This window comes from Tympanuchus pallidicinctus, unplaced genomic scaffold (genome assembly GCF_026119805.1).
Source record: "Tympanuchus pallidicinctus isolate F22 unplaced genomic scaffold, pur_lepc_1.0 scaffold30, whole genome shotgun sequence".
Taxonomy (NCBI): Eukaryota; Metazoa; Chordata; class Aves; order Galliformes; family Phasianidae; genus Tympanuchus; species Tympanuchus pallidicinctus.
The window spans coordinates 3,233,435-3,246,096 of NW_026294748.1; the positions used below are offsets into that span (position 1 = coordinate 3,233,435).

General features: G+C 44.5%; 1 protein-coding gene across 1 annotated transcript in view; it reads right to left on the reverse strand.

Annotated features, from left to right (window-relative positions):
- CLMP (CXADR like membrane protein) overlaps positions 1-12,662 on the reverse strand; it is a 37,092-nt gene that overhangs the window by 6,504 nt on the left and 17,926 nt on the right. The window lies entirely within an intron of this gene.

Here is a 12,662-nt window from a genome sequence, read left to right on the forward strand (position 1 = left end):
GCTTTGGTAAGCTCAAACCCGATTCAAAGCGGCCCAAAGAGAAACTAGGAACAGAAAAATTGCCGTGTTCAGGTCAGGGATCGTCAAATCTGCTGCAAAACATTTTCCAATTGACAATCCATGTGGATTTCTGTGGTGTGAATGCCATTAGTGTTCTGTGCCTGAGTGCATTTGGGTGTTACATTCTGCTGTGCAGGAAGAAAGCACCCAAATGTGCTTTTTCTCATGAAAAGAAGCGCATAAAATCTCCTGGTTCTTAGACCAATTAACATGAAACTCATTAAAACTGGCAGCAGTAGGATACTCCACATGTGTATTTGAATGCACAGTGCCATGATTACAAAGCGAGATTACTGGCAACAGCTGCAGTTACACAGGTTGCACTTGGATTCAAACAGTGGATTTTTAACCTTGCCTTTACTTTTAAGCACAAAAAGCAGCAAAAATGACATCCAAAGAGACACTGTGTTGGCTTTTTCTGTTTCCTCAGGACTAGCACTGGTCTAAAAATACTCCTCTCTCCTGTTCCCATCCTCAGATTTGCCTCTCGGTTGTCACATCCCAGGCTCCTGATATTGAATCAATACTTGTTAAGTGCTTGTACCAAAGGCTTCTACACATGTGCACATGTACAAAAACGCCTAGAAAGAGAAGACAAGAAGAGTCTTGCAAAGGATTAAACTCTCCTCCTCTACACACATCTCTGCATGAATTGATGGCTGTGAAAGCTCCTTTTCAGCCACATTAGTTGCTTTCTTTAAAGGGAAAATTAATCCAGTTTATCACTGGGTTCGCTGGGCTCAAAGCTCCATCTGCCAAATACAATTATACCTTCTGCTAAGGGAAATGCCTGCTTTCTCCTGCAGCCACACTGCTGCTGGCTGCCTTCATTAACATGCTGACACTCACTAGATGACCGATCAATAAGTTTAATTAAAGTGCCACAATTCACATAACATTTGCAGCAGCTTCAAAGGCTGTGCCAGCAGGGCTCTGAAGCTTTGTGTTTGTCTCACAAGGTATTCTGGATTTTAAAATGTGGTTTTACATTTGATGCCTAGGTCAAGATCATATATTGCATTTTAATGGAGTGTAATAGCAATAAGCAAACTGGCTTGAACAGGCTGCTTTTAGGAGAGCTCACATCTCATTCTGTTCTTGTTGCCCCCAGCTAATGTGCTGTGAGATTCAAACTGAGCCCCAGCAAGAAGTGCCCACCAGGCACAGGGATCGCCTGCTTTTCCAAGACATAGTTGACATTTCTATTTAAAAAACTTGTCCCTTTAGTCCTTATGGTTTTCTAAGCTCACAAACTCTACAAGAAATCCAAGTTCTCCTATACCTGTGCAAAGTCAAAAGGAAGCTTGAAACATGGCTTGCTGGAAGTACTCAATACAAGGTACCAGTTGTGGATATGCCCAGCACAACATCTGAAAAGGACTGGAAGTGAACAGACCTTCACAGCATTTAGAGTGGGGTATCACTGCAGCAGAAATGAGAGCAGCCCCTCTCATAGCTCTGGGGCCACACGAGGGCAGAGCACACCCAGAGCTTCCCTGCACTCAGACCACGGATGCAGCACAGACAACGGACGGTTTTCCCAAACGTCAGACCCACTCTCTTGCTCAGTAAGGCAATATGTATGCAGGCTCCACACATCTCACCCCAAAAAACCTCTTCCACATCCTGTGTAGGACTCTGTGCCATAAACAGGAATTCAGGAATTGCTTCAGCTTTACTCAGGCCTTACTCAGACACACTGCATGACACCAGGGGGAGGTCAGTTTGTTTTTGCAGAGCAGCATCACCACAAAGCACTGGCTCGTGGGTCTCAAAGAGCCTGGCTGCAGTGGCAGTCTGCTGGCACACTGCAATCTCCTGTATCATCAGCATGCTTCAGCAGTGCACCATTGTTCAGAAGACAATAGCTCACTCACCCAGCAGCCTCCAGAGCAACAAGCATTGCTAGCAACGCCAAAGCAAGCATACATAAAGGAAAAATGAATATAAATTTCATTCAAGGCCAGGCTGGATGTGGCTCCGGGCAGCCTGGTCTGCTGGTTGGTGACCCTGCACATAACAGGGGGTTGAAACTAGTGGTCCTTTTCAACCCAGGCCATTCTATGATTCTGTGATAAAGGTGGGCCAGCTCTAGTGCAATGCAAATACCAAGCTCGATGGAACTGGGGGCTGGCAGACCTCACCGAATTGTGATCACACAAAGATGTGCTTTTGTGCTGAATAGTCATGCACGCTATCATGAAACCAGACTTATTTTCATGGCCATCCATTAACAAGTATATGCATAAAGCTACAAAAATGCACATGCATCCGATAATATCAAATATACATAGATGTCAGGCACAGAAACAGACACGCAGGGTCAGATGGAAAATACGTGTTTTGCTGAAATTATTTGTAGGCGAATTCATGTGCTAAAAGCTAAAAAGCTTCCAGAGTTAAATCTTTCATTAGCTTCAGAAGGCAGATGAATTAGGGAGCAATGCTCAATATAGGTGTTACTTTCAAAAGTAGAAGTCCATGCTTTATCACCTAACTGCTACACTTAAAAAGAAGCACCCATAAAAGCTTCAGAGAACTGCGATACAAGAAATTCACAGTGACATTTTGCAAACCTGGCCCCAACCACACCTACACTGAGATCACTCAGTGTTAAAAATGGATCCTTGCTGCTGGGACTTCTCTGATGAAGCACGTTTTTCAGCTAAACTTAACACTTCTTTTTTGTTTTGTTTTGTTTTTTAGATTCATTTTGGCTTTTTTTAATCAAATAAGACAAACTTGAATTGGTGACTGTAACTTTTCCAAAGAAACTCTGAAGCTGCAGGAATCCTTGGTCTGCTTCTAGCACATGATGTCTTGAGTCAGAGGAAAATTATAGGTTGTGTTTCTACTCCCATGCCTTAGGCTCAAGTTGGTGAGGTGAGATGTAAACACTCGCTTAAGTTAAGCCAGGTTTTAAAAGGGCTTTACTAAATGCAAACCTTAAAAGTAAAAACACTTTGCTGTGGGTCATCCCAGGGCAGTCACCTAACCTGACCTTGTTTTGGAGACATCAGTCCTGAAGGCTGTCATGCAAGGACTTTGTAGTACTGCCTGGGCAACTTCTAGTCCACCTGCAATAGGTGCTTCATCTGCTTTTGTCCATTAGCATCACAGTGTTTCCTGGAAGAAGATGCAGCAGGAGCAGTGAATGGCCACCATTGCCCCAGCACAGTGCATACTCCTAAAGGAAGAACTATTTGCTAAAGACACATAGTTTCAAACATAGTCAATGCTTTTATAGTCCTTGAGTCCTCCTTGGGATCCTCTAAAAAGAATTATTTACACACCTTGGTCTGATCCCACTACCCCAAAATGTGGTCTTTTTATAAAGGAAGTTTTGAGTAACACACTGTTTTCAAAGCCTGGATTTCTGCTTAAACAGCATAAGTTATCCCACCCCTGCAGAGTGCAAGTGCCTGCAGAATTATCCAGGCAGAAAGCATTTCTCTAGCTGAATGATCCTGCGCATACATCCTAAACACATGTGTCTTACATGTCGTACTGAGGATGTGGTTTAGTGGGGAAGTACTGGTGGTAGGTGGATGGTTGGACTGGATGATCTTGGAGGTCTTTCCCAACCGTGGTGATTGTATGATCCCACTCACAAATCTGTCTAGATACATACAAGAACAACGCCTGGGAGTTAAAGCACAGCTCGGTCTGCAGTGTTGCAACTTTGAACCACTCCTTCATGCCAGGAATTTAAGACTTCCCATCTGTTAGAGTTCCATCTCGCTGCTGCCTTGTAGGAACAGATTTACTAAGCTGCTCCATGGAAAAGCCAGAGCCAGCTCTCGCTCCATCCACTGCTTGTGAGAGCACTAGGGAATGCAACTGGAGCATTTTGCAACGGACAGGTTTTGAGTTTTACATGCTTAAATAGGATGCTGGCTGCTTTTCTGACCATGGAATTGTATCTGGAGTAAAAAATCTCACACCTGAGTGATTCAAAGCTCCAATCATTTAATTATCAATGACACTACAGACACTAATTCTACAGTTTTTCTCCATTGAGAAACCGATCATTTTTTCCCCCTCAATAATTAGTGATAGGACAGACCTGCACATCAAGTCCTGTATCTCACCTCCCCTTCCAAGCCTCCTGGAGTTTCTGCTGCAGATAATTGAGCCAGTAAATAGCCACACTGGGTTGTGCCTGAGCTATAAGGAGAACCCACGAGGTTGACACCCTGTGTCCACCATTGCCATACGCTAGCCCTAACGGCCAGTTGCACTGACAGCATTTTAGGCCAGAATAAACATAAAATGGTGTCTTCTTGCAGACAGCTATTTTGCATTCTTTGGGCAAGGGAGGAAAAGCTGGGGGCGGCTGCAAGTCTCCTAAGGATAATTAACTCAGCCAGGGCTGTGCTGTGGGACATCTGCTTTCTGTATTCCTTGGCTGGCAGAGACATAAAGGCCAGAGGTCTCCTTCTCCCGAGAGCTCGCGTGCTCCCAGTGACCAGGAGCTGCCCCCCAGCACGCTGCCTGCAGCCCGCTCCCCTCCGCCTCCCTTTGATTTCAGGAATTTGGTTGTGAAGCACAAGCGTCTCAAACAAGAAAAATGTGAGCTCACAGTCAGGCTCCCGCAGGGACAGGCTGGCTGTGTCAGAAGCGGAGAGGTCGGCCTATCCTCATCCATATCCACAGAGCATTGCAGAGGTCCCCTGTAATTGGAACCACATGTGCTTGGGCTGAGGCTGGAGGAGGCTGTTAAGCAAAAGCAAAGAGCAGTCCGGCATGCTGCCGAGTTTCCAAATGGTGACGTGAAGCCTTTGGAATTGAAACCACTGCGGAGCTAGGAAGAGAGCCTGAAGAGAAGAGAAAGCAGCAGCATTGCACAAAGCAGAGCCTCTGATTGTTAGAGGTTTGCAAGGACAGAGTAAGAAGTGCAGGAGGGGCAAGAGCCTGGCAGGTGACACACAGACCCTTACCTAAAGAAACACTGACAGCTGTAGGGGCATAGGCCCTTGTTGGCCATGCTTCCCCTGTATGGAAGCAGCCAGTCAGTCCCTGATCTGAGGTAGCCATTACCAGCACACTGTGTGCACATCAGTGCTCCAAGCACAGCGTATCTCACTGCCCTGAGGCAGGAATGAGGTGCAAGTCTGGGTCTCTCAGATGGGTTTAGCAGCAAGGATACAACATTCCTTGGGAGAGCTCAGGGCTTCTTCATTAGGTTCAGTTAGAAGACCAGTCCCACAGTACTTATGGCCACATACATGCTAAGGCTCTGACTTGCACATTCCTAGAAGCAAGAGGTAAAATTATCTCTGGAAAAGCCAGCAGGAAGTTTGCTTTCCATACCAACACACAACTGAGTCCAAAGCCTGCAGAAACTCTGGAATATTGGAAAAACATTGAAGCATTCAATTACCTGAGGATCTCCAGAGACAGCCAGCAGCTATGTATGTACTGTGGCTGTCCTTCTTTTTGCATTTTAAAATAAAGTGCAAGTAGGCAGTTTTGGGTTTATATCCCCAGAGACCACACAGAACAGCAAACAAGACATCAGAACTGCATCTTCCTATTTAATGCTTCACAGAGTGCTTGTACAGAGCAATGTGTGAAGTCCCTCAGCCTTCAGTCCAGGCATTCTACCAGTAAAATGGTCGAGGTGTCTTCTGTTCACACAGCTCAGCTAAGCTTCAGAGGTGCAGCTGGTGATTTCCAGCTGTGTGGATTAGACCTACACACAGCTTGTCCTCAGGGGGACTGAAGCACCTGAGGTTTACTGATACTCCTTTTCTCTGCAAGTATCTCTGGGCTGCTTTGCACACTTTACAAAACTTTGTGCTGAGGAAAGCAAGAGGACAACGCCTCTTGGATGGTGCTGATGGACATTCAAATGAAGGAATTGGTTGCAACAGCTGACAACTCTGAATGCAAGAGAAGGAGATGTTGAAATAGATTACTGAAAAAAGCCCTTCTTGTAGTAAGAATTCTTCTTTCCCATCGTAGCTTCAGCGTTAACAGGGGAACCAGAAAGCACTGAACTGATTCTGCTTTGTTGTTGCTTTGTCACAGAACTTGAACTTCTTAAGCACGCCAAGAAAGGTACTAAGAAAACTAAGAGGTACTCAGAAACTTTGTGCTTTTTCTGAATTTTAGGCATTTTCAAAGTTGGGTATGGCTTTAAGGTGCAGGCCTCAGTCCCTGTTCAGCACATCCACATTATTTCAGCGAGATGCTCAGTTCTGCACCCATAATTGCACATAACATGGTATGACATCTCACTTATCCTCTACAAGCGCTACTAATATGATACAGAATGAATGCCTAATGTATTAGCACTCTGTCACTTTTCATATTCTCATACTCACTCAATCTCAAACACTCAGCCACAGCCTAGCCTAGGGCAGAAAATGAACAGCAGCAGCAGCTCCTCCCCATCATCCCCATAAGTCTTGTGAAAGATGTTGAACTCTGCAGCACTGCTGGGATGAACACGAGGTGCAATCTTTCAGGCTGAGCGTAGTGCCAGGAACAAGAACAGCAACTCTAGAAGGGTTTGGGTTACAGATACTCTCTACCTAGCAGTCTGCAGCCTCTGTTTCTCAAGTCCAGCAGCAGTGAGGATTAATTAAGCTGTTCTTGACCTACTGGAGGTTAGAAAAGCTCTCAAGCCTTGTCCTCATTTACTTTAGTAAGAAAAAAAACACTTTAGTAAGAACTGTGTTCTTAGATCTCTATACACTGAGTGTTAGTTTGTGTTGTGCTTACGTCCCATCTTACTTTTGGCAAGGTTCTGTGTTCAGAATGGTACTTACGATACTTAGGAACAGAAAGCTAGGCTGAATGCTGCACTGGTGAGAACTTACTTTGACTTTAAAAAGAAAAAAAGAGGACAAGTGAATTTGGAAAGCATTCCCCTTTCAGAGGAACACATCTCCCAAGTGGAGTGCAGCAGCTATTATAACTCTAACAGCTAAACAGCACAGCTGTTACAACTGATTCTGAAGTTACAAGGACTCAAGTTAGACAGGAAGTAAGAAAATGTTGCTTAACACTAAATAAAAAGCATGATAACAGTAAAAGCCATGCTGATATGCTTTTCAATGTCTAGAAGCACAGCTGAACCTAAGATACTCTAGTGCACTGACAATAGCCAGAGATGGGAGGTCTCAGGAGGATTCCATCACCCACAGGATTGTAGTTTACGAGCTGAAGGCCAAACCTCCATGTTCCCCAGACTTCTGGATCTATTCCACATGACAACAGCCTGCCACCCGAAAAAGGACATGGCTGTACAACAGTGTCACATTAATCACGTTGGTTCAGTTGGTCTCATTGTTGCTGCAACTTAAAAAGCAGTGGAAGAAAATGAAGAATTCCTTTTTGCTTCTTTGGAAGTTTCTGAATCTGAAAACTTGTGGAAAATCTAACTTTCTTGTGTTTTTCTATGCAAATCCACAATTATTTTTTTAACCTTCGTGTAGGTTATCATCACCCTTGTCTTGTTTCAGAAGTTCAAAGAATTAAATTAGCATTTAAAATATTTGGTAAAGGCATGTCAACTAAAATCAGCCCCATTTCTCTTCCTCATGAATAGCTGCAGCTTTAGAATACTGATTTTTTTTTGTTTGCTTAAATCTCATTTTGAGTGGCTCTTTCAAATGTGCAAGTTGAGAGACAAAGCTTCAATATCACCTAAACTGAATAAAACCTGCAAACTGTTGGGAGGGACAACAGAAAGGGAACCTATTCCAGAGTCAAACAGCTCAGAATCTGTCAGAGCTAAGCCATGCTCAGCTACTTTCCAGTACTCATATCAGCTTCTGCAATGGGAGAGGGAGGGAAGCAGATTTTCTCTGCTCACCACAGGGCTCTCATGCCAGCAGCTGAAATGCACGTTACATATATTTTGCATGTTTGCAAATACCAAGGGCTTCAGAGAGCAGGGAAGTCTGTAAAAGCCTTGGGCCATTGCTAGGGGAAACCCTGAATGAGAACACGCAAGCATTGTGCTTGCCAAATATTGCTGTGACCTTTGCACAAAAGAGTAATCTAGTTCTCCTCCGGCACACGTCCCTTCTCTGGAGTGAGGGATGCCCCAAGTGTGTCTGCAGAGAGAATTGGCATCTGGGCAGCAGCCTGGGAGAGCAAGGAAGGCCTGGCTAAGAGCTACAATACATCATCGAGCTCTAGTGAACAAGGACAGTATTTCCAAGATACTGAAAAGAAGAAAGAAGGATCAAGATGTGGTTCAGGCAACAGTTGAACGAGTCTGCTAATTGGAAGTGAAAAGGTCAGGCATCTTATCAGGAAACAGACTGTAAAGGTCAGGTGAAGTATAGAGAAGTAAGCCTAGGAGGAATGGGTGGCACACATGGGCAGCTGAATCTACCTCTGGGACTCTCCATTTCCATACAGTCAATGTTCATAGGAGATCTGACCATCAACCCAAAAGCAAAGAACTTTTCCCTCATTCTTAATCAGACTGAGGTCCCTACCAGAACTTGGCCAACTCATTTCCTTAGCTTCAACACATATCAGGCAGATATTGTCATACAACAGGAGATTCTGAAGCAATAACATGAAACGTTAAAGGCTATTCCTGGAACAAAAAATAAGCAGACTATTGCATTATTCCTATCTTGTGGACATCTTGTACTTTGGAATTTGTTAGTCTATTTCTTATACATCCATACCTCATACTGGGGAGCCCCAAACTGAACCCAGTCCCAACGCTGCTATGTAGATGGGAAAGATCACTTTTCATCACCTGATAGCCACATCCTTCCCAGTGCAGCCCAGGTTGCTGTTGGCCTTTGCCATGAGTACTGTCAGCTCATTTTCACCTTGTGCATCACTCCAAGGGCTTTTTCTGCAAAGTGGAAAGAATATAAACTGGGGAACATGAGATCTCCACTGCTGGTACAAGAATACAGGCATTTCATGGAAACAAGGATCTCTGTACAGTCCAAAGAGAAATGATTGAATAATTTTGCTGAATGATTTAGGAGAGTTGGCAGTGGGCATTTCTCAGGGAACTCATCTAAGCTTGAACTCTGGGAAAGGACCTCAAGCTGTGCTACTGATGGAAGGGTTCCTAGACAAGCTGCAGCTTCTGTGCCTCACTTCTGTCCTTGTAAATTTATGTGAGTGTACCTGCATGCCTCAGGGATGAATAAGTAAACCTTACAGAAGGAGTAACAAGGTTGTAGAGAAATCTGAACCAGACTCTTCTCAGAGGTATACAAAGAATGGATGGGAGACAACAGCAGATTGTGAAAAGGGGAATTCCAGTCAGATATTAGGAAAAGCATTATCACAAGGGTGGTCAAGTAGTGGCACAGGGGCTCACACAGACTATGAAATTGACATCCTTACAGGTGGAAGGCAACCCTTCCTTGAGCTAACAGCTGGCACAGGGGCCTCCCCAAATCCCTCCTGCCTTATACATGCTCTGATCCATGCTGCAGGTCAGGGAGAGACCCAGGAGACTTAAGCACCACTCCCCAAACTTTAGGCTTTCCTGCTTCACCACAGCCTCCAGACCACCCTGGTAAATCACACCATGCTGCTCTCCTGCCTTGGCTCCAGAGAGGTTTCTGAGCACCCCAGTTTGGCCCCAGCAGCCATGACGTACTGTGTACACAGCTGCCAGACCAGGGTGGTGGGCTCTGCAATGATTAAGTCCATTGTAATGTCTGGCAGCCATCTGTCAGCCACATTTACAGTAAACTGCAGCTCTCCTAGCATGTGTGGTCTGTGGGGATATAGCTGAGCACATAATTTAGTTGATGAATTTAGCTTCTTTTACTGCTGACAGTATCTGTGAGCAGGTCACAGTTGGCTGCAGTTTCTTTACTTCAGTTCCAGTTGTTTTCTTGCTTAAATTTCTCTCCACATGACATAAAATCCAAGCTCTTGTAGTTAATCAGATATATCACCTGATATTGCTTCCTAATTGGATGAGCTTGTAAGTAAATGCTTACGTATATTTGGCATTGAGTTCTTCCTAATATTTACTTGGAAAGGGCTGAAATTTACTTTTAAGTGTCAGAAGAGTACATCATTAACTGACCACAGCAAGTTGCAAAAAGGGTCAAAGGCAGATTTGCTAGGGTAAAATGTTACTATCTGCTGAGTAGTTTGCATTATCCAGCAGTGCTGATCTTGCTAACTAGAACAAGAACCAGGTTGCTTGAACACTCCGGTTCTCTTCCTTTGCCTCCATACCCTATGCGTGACTTTGGAAACGCACTGTAACACAGCTCTTCAGAGAGATACTCTTTACAAAAATGTCCAAATCTGTTTTTCTCCAAGCTGAAATTAACTTTTCACAGCATTTCTACTCAGTGCTCCAATAGTTTAATACTGCCTTCAAAAATTCCCAACATCATCGAGCCACAATTGCCACGATGAGCAGCCAGCAGAGCACGTGGTTGGCCACTGCAGTGCTCGTGCATTTCTGCTGGCTTTGTTTCTCTAGAAAAAAAAGTTTCTGTAATAGAAACTGACACGCAGCTCTCCCCCCTCTTTAAGAGGGCATTTTCAGTCAGAAGGCAGACACGACGAAAGCACTGCTTGTCTGAATTGAGCACTCTGCTCTCTCTCTGCCTCCCCAAGGTGCAGTTCACCTTCATACCCTTCATGGAATACGTTCAGAACTGCAGGTATTCAGCACCTCTGCAAAGCACCATCTCATATCCCAGCTGTAATTTCTCTGTTTTACCCTATGCTTCTAGGAACCTTGAGCACTCAAGCCTATCTACTGCACTTCAGGAACCTGGATATCACCAAAACATAGCAAGAGAAGAAAGCACATGCCAAAACATTTTGTTACTTATTTACCTTGATTTTAAACCCAGTGGACTTTGTCCAGTGGCATTCAGATAACTAGTTTCATATTGCAGGAGCTTTCTTAACAGTACTTCTCCCAGCTGATGCTCTGCAGTCACCAGTGCACATTGTACAACTAAAAGGACCAAATCAGTCTCCCATTGATCCTCCCATACTGAGACCTCAATATTCTTTTCACAGCTATTAGCTAAATGAGCTTTGCATTCCCACAGAGAAACTCCTAAGTAATGTTATTTTCAGTTTGCAAAGGAAAGAAAGCAAATACTGAACTCATCCTTGACTAACTGGGGACACAGCAAAGCTGACTGAAGTCACAAAGAAACAGGGGCAGAGTCTGGACTAAGTTCTACAGTTTGGAAGTTTGAATTCAAGCTGAACACCCAGTTGATCCTAACCAGCAGGCCAAGCTTTCTCAACATCACCAAAATTAACCTGTGGCACAGAGTTTTTGCTGCTTTTAAAAGTGAAGTTACACTGGAACCCATGCAAGCTTCTTCTTTCAGAAATAGGAGACTGGCACCATATGCCAACCACAGTCCATTGAGGGATGAGAAAAATTGACTTATGTCAGTTTATTACTTCTAGTTTTCGAATAGGACAGAAAGTAAAGCCAGCACAGAGATCAAGCTGTGAGGAGGTAGCTGGCTTCCTGCCCAACACATCGCTTGGTTTCTCTGAGGCCCCTTCAGCTTCACATCGCCAAAAAAGGAAGCTGGAAAATGTTACACCGAAAGCAAGAAGTGCTGCATCTCCCTCTCGTTCCCTGCCTGGAGGAAACATCTCTGGGAGATCTGCAGCCACCCAAAGGAGAAGCTGACAGCTGTGATTTCCACCCCATGCTGGCTGCACAGCAGGAGCCCAGGAACAGTGAACAGACATCAGCCATCCCTGGCACTCACCACATTTTTAAGGAACTGGGCTGCAAAACGTGGGTGTCACATTATACCACATCCCCTCCAGCTCCTACAAAGAGTCCAGGTCCTGAACAGAGACCACAGTTTCTGTTCGACATGCACTGTGCCATATGAGCAGAGCTGGCAGCGATTCCTACTGACCCCAACACAGCTTTAACTATTTCCCCTTTTATTACTGAATTAGAAAAAGAAACAATTCTTACTGCAAAAGCTGGGTTTTGCAAGGCTTCTTCTGCCTCAAACTGCTGTAACACAGCAAGCAAGCACTCCAAAGCAACTCCACCAGCTCCACTGTAAACTTTCCAGTGGTCCATTTCCTCGTCAACCTCACCCAGCAGCCTGGCTGGATTCTCCTTTCACTTTAAGCCTTTGCTGTGAATGCTGAGAAAGCCCTTCTCCCTTCTGAACCAACGACACCTCCCTGCACAAGGCTTTGGGGACAGCAGGAGGGGAAGGCAGTTATGTAACAGCTGCAGGAACTGAGGGGGAGAATGAATGTCAGAACTTGCTAAAACACAAACCCGGGAGCCTTGCGGATTCCGTCTCCAACATCCATCAAACATGATTAATTTTAATGTCACAACATTTTAATGTCAATTACTTTTAATGTCACTGCTTCTTATTTACTGGTGCAACCACGTTTTAGAGCTGATAAGAGATTCCCCCAAAGAACATTTAAGATCAAATAAATAAAGCAAGAAAAATAAATGCAACAAACACGAGCAGCAGACTGGTGCCTCCCTGCTATTGTGAGGCTCTTGATACGTTAAATCTGACTGCATTTCAAAGGCTGGGGCAGTTGAAAAACAGAATATATCTGAGGCTTTTCTGTTCAGGGACAAGTTACAACTTAGCGAAAATTTGCTTCTTTGC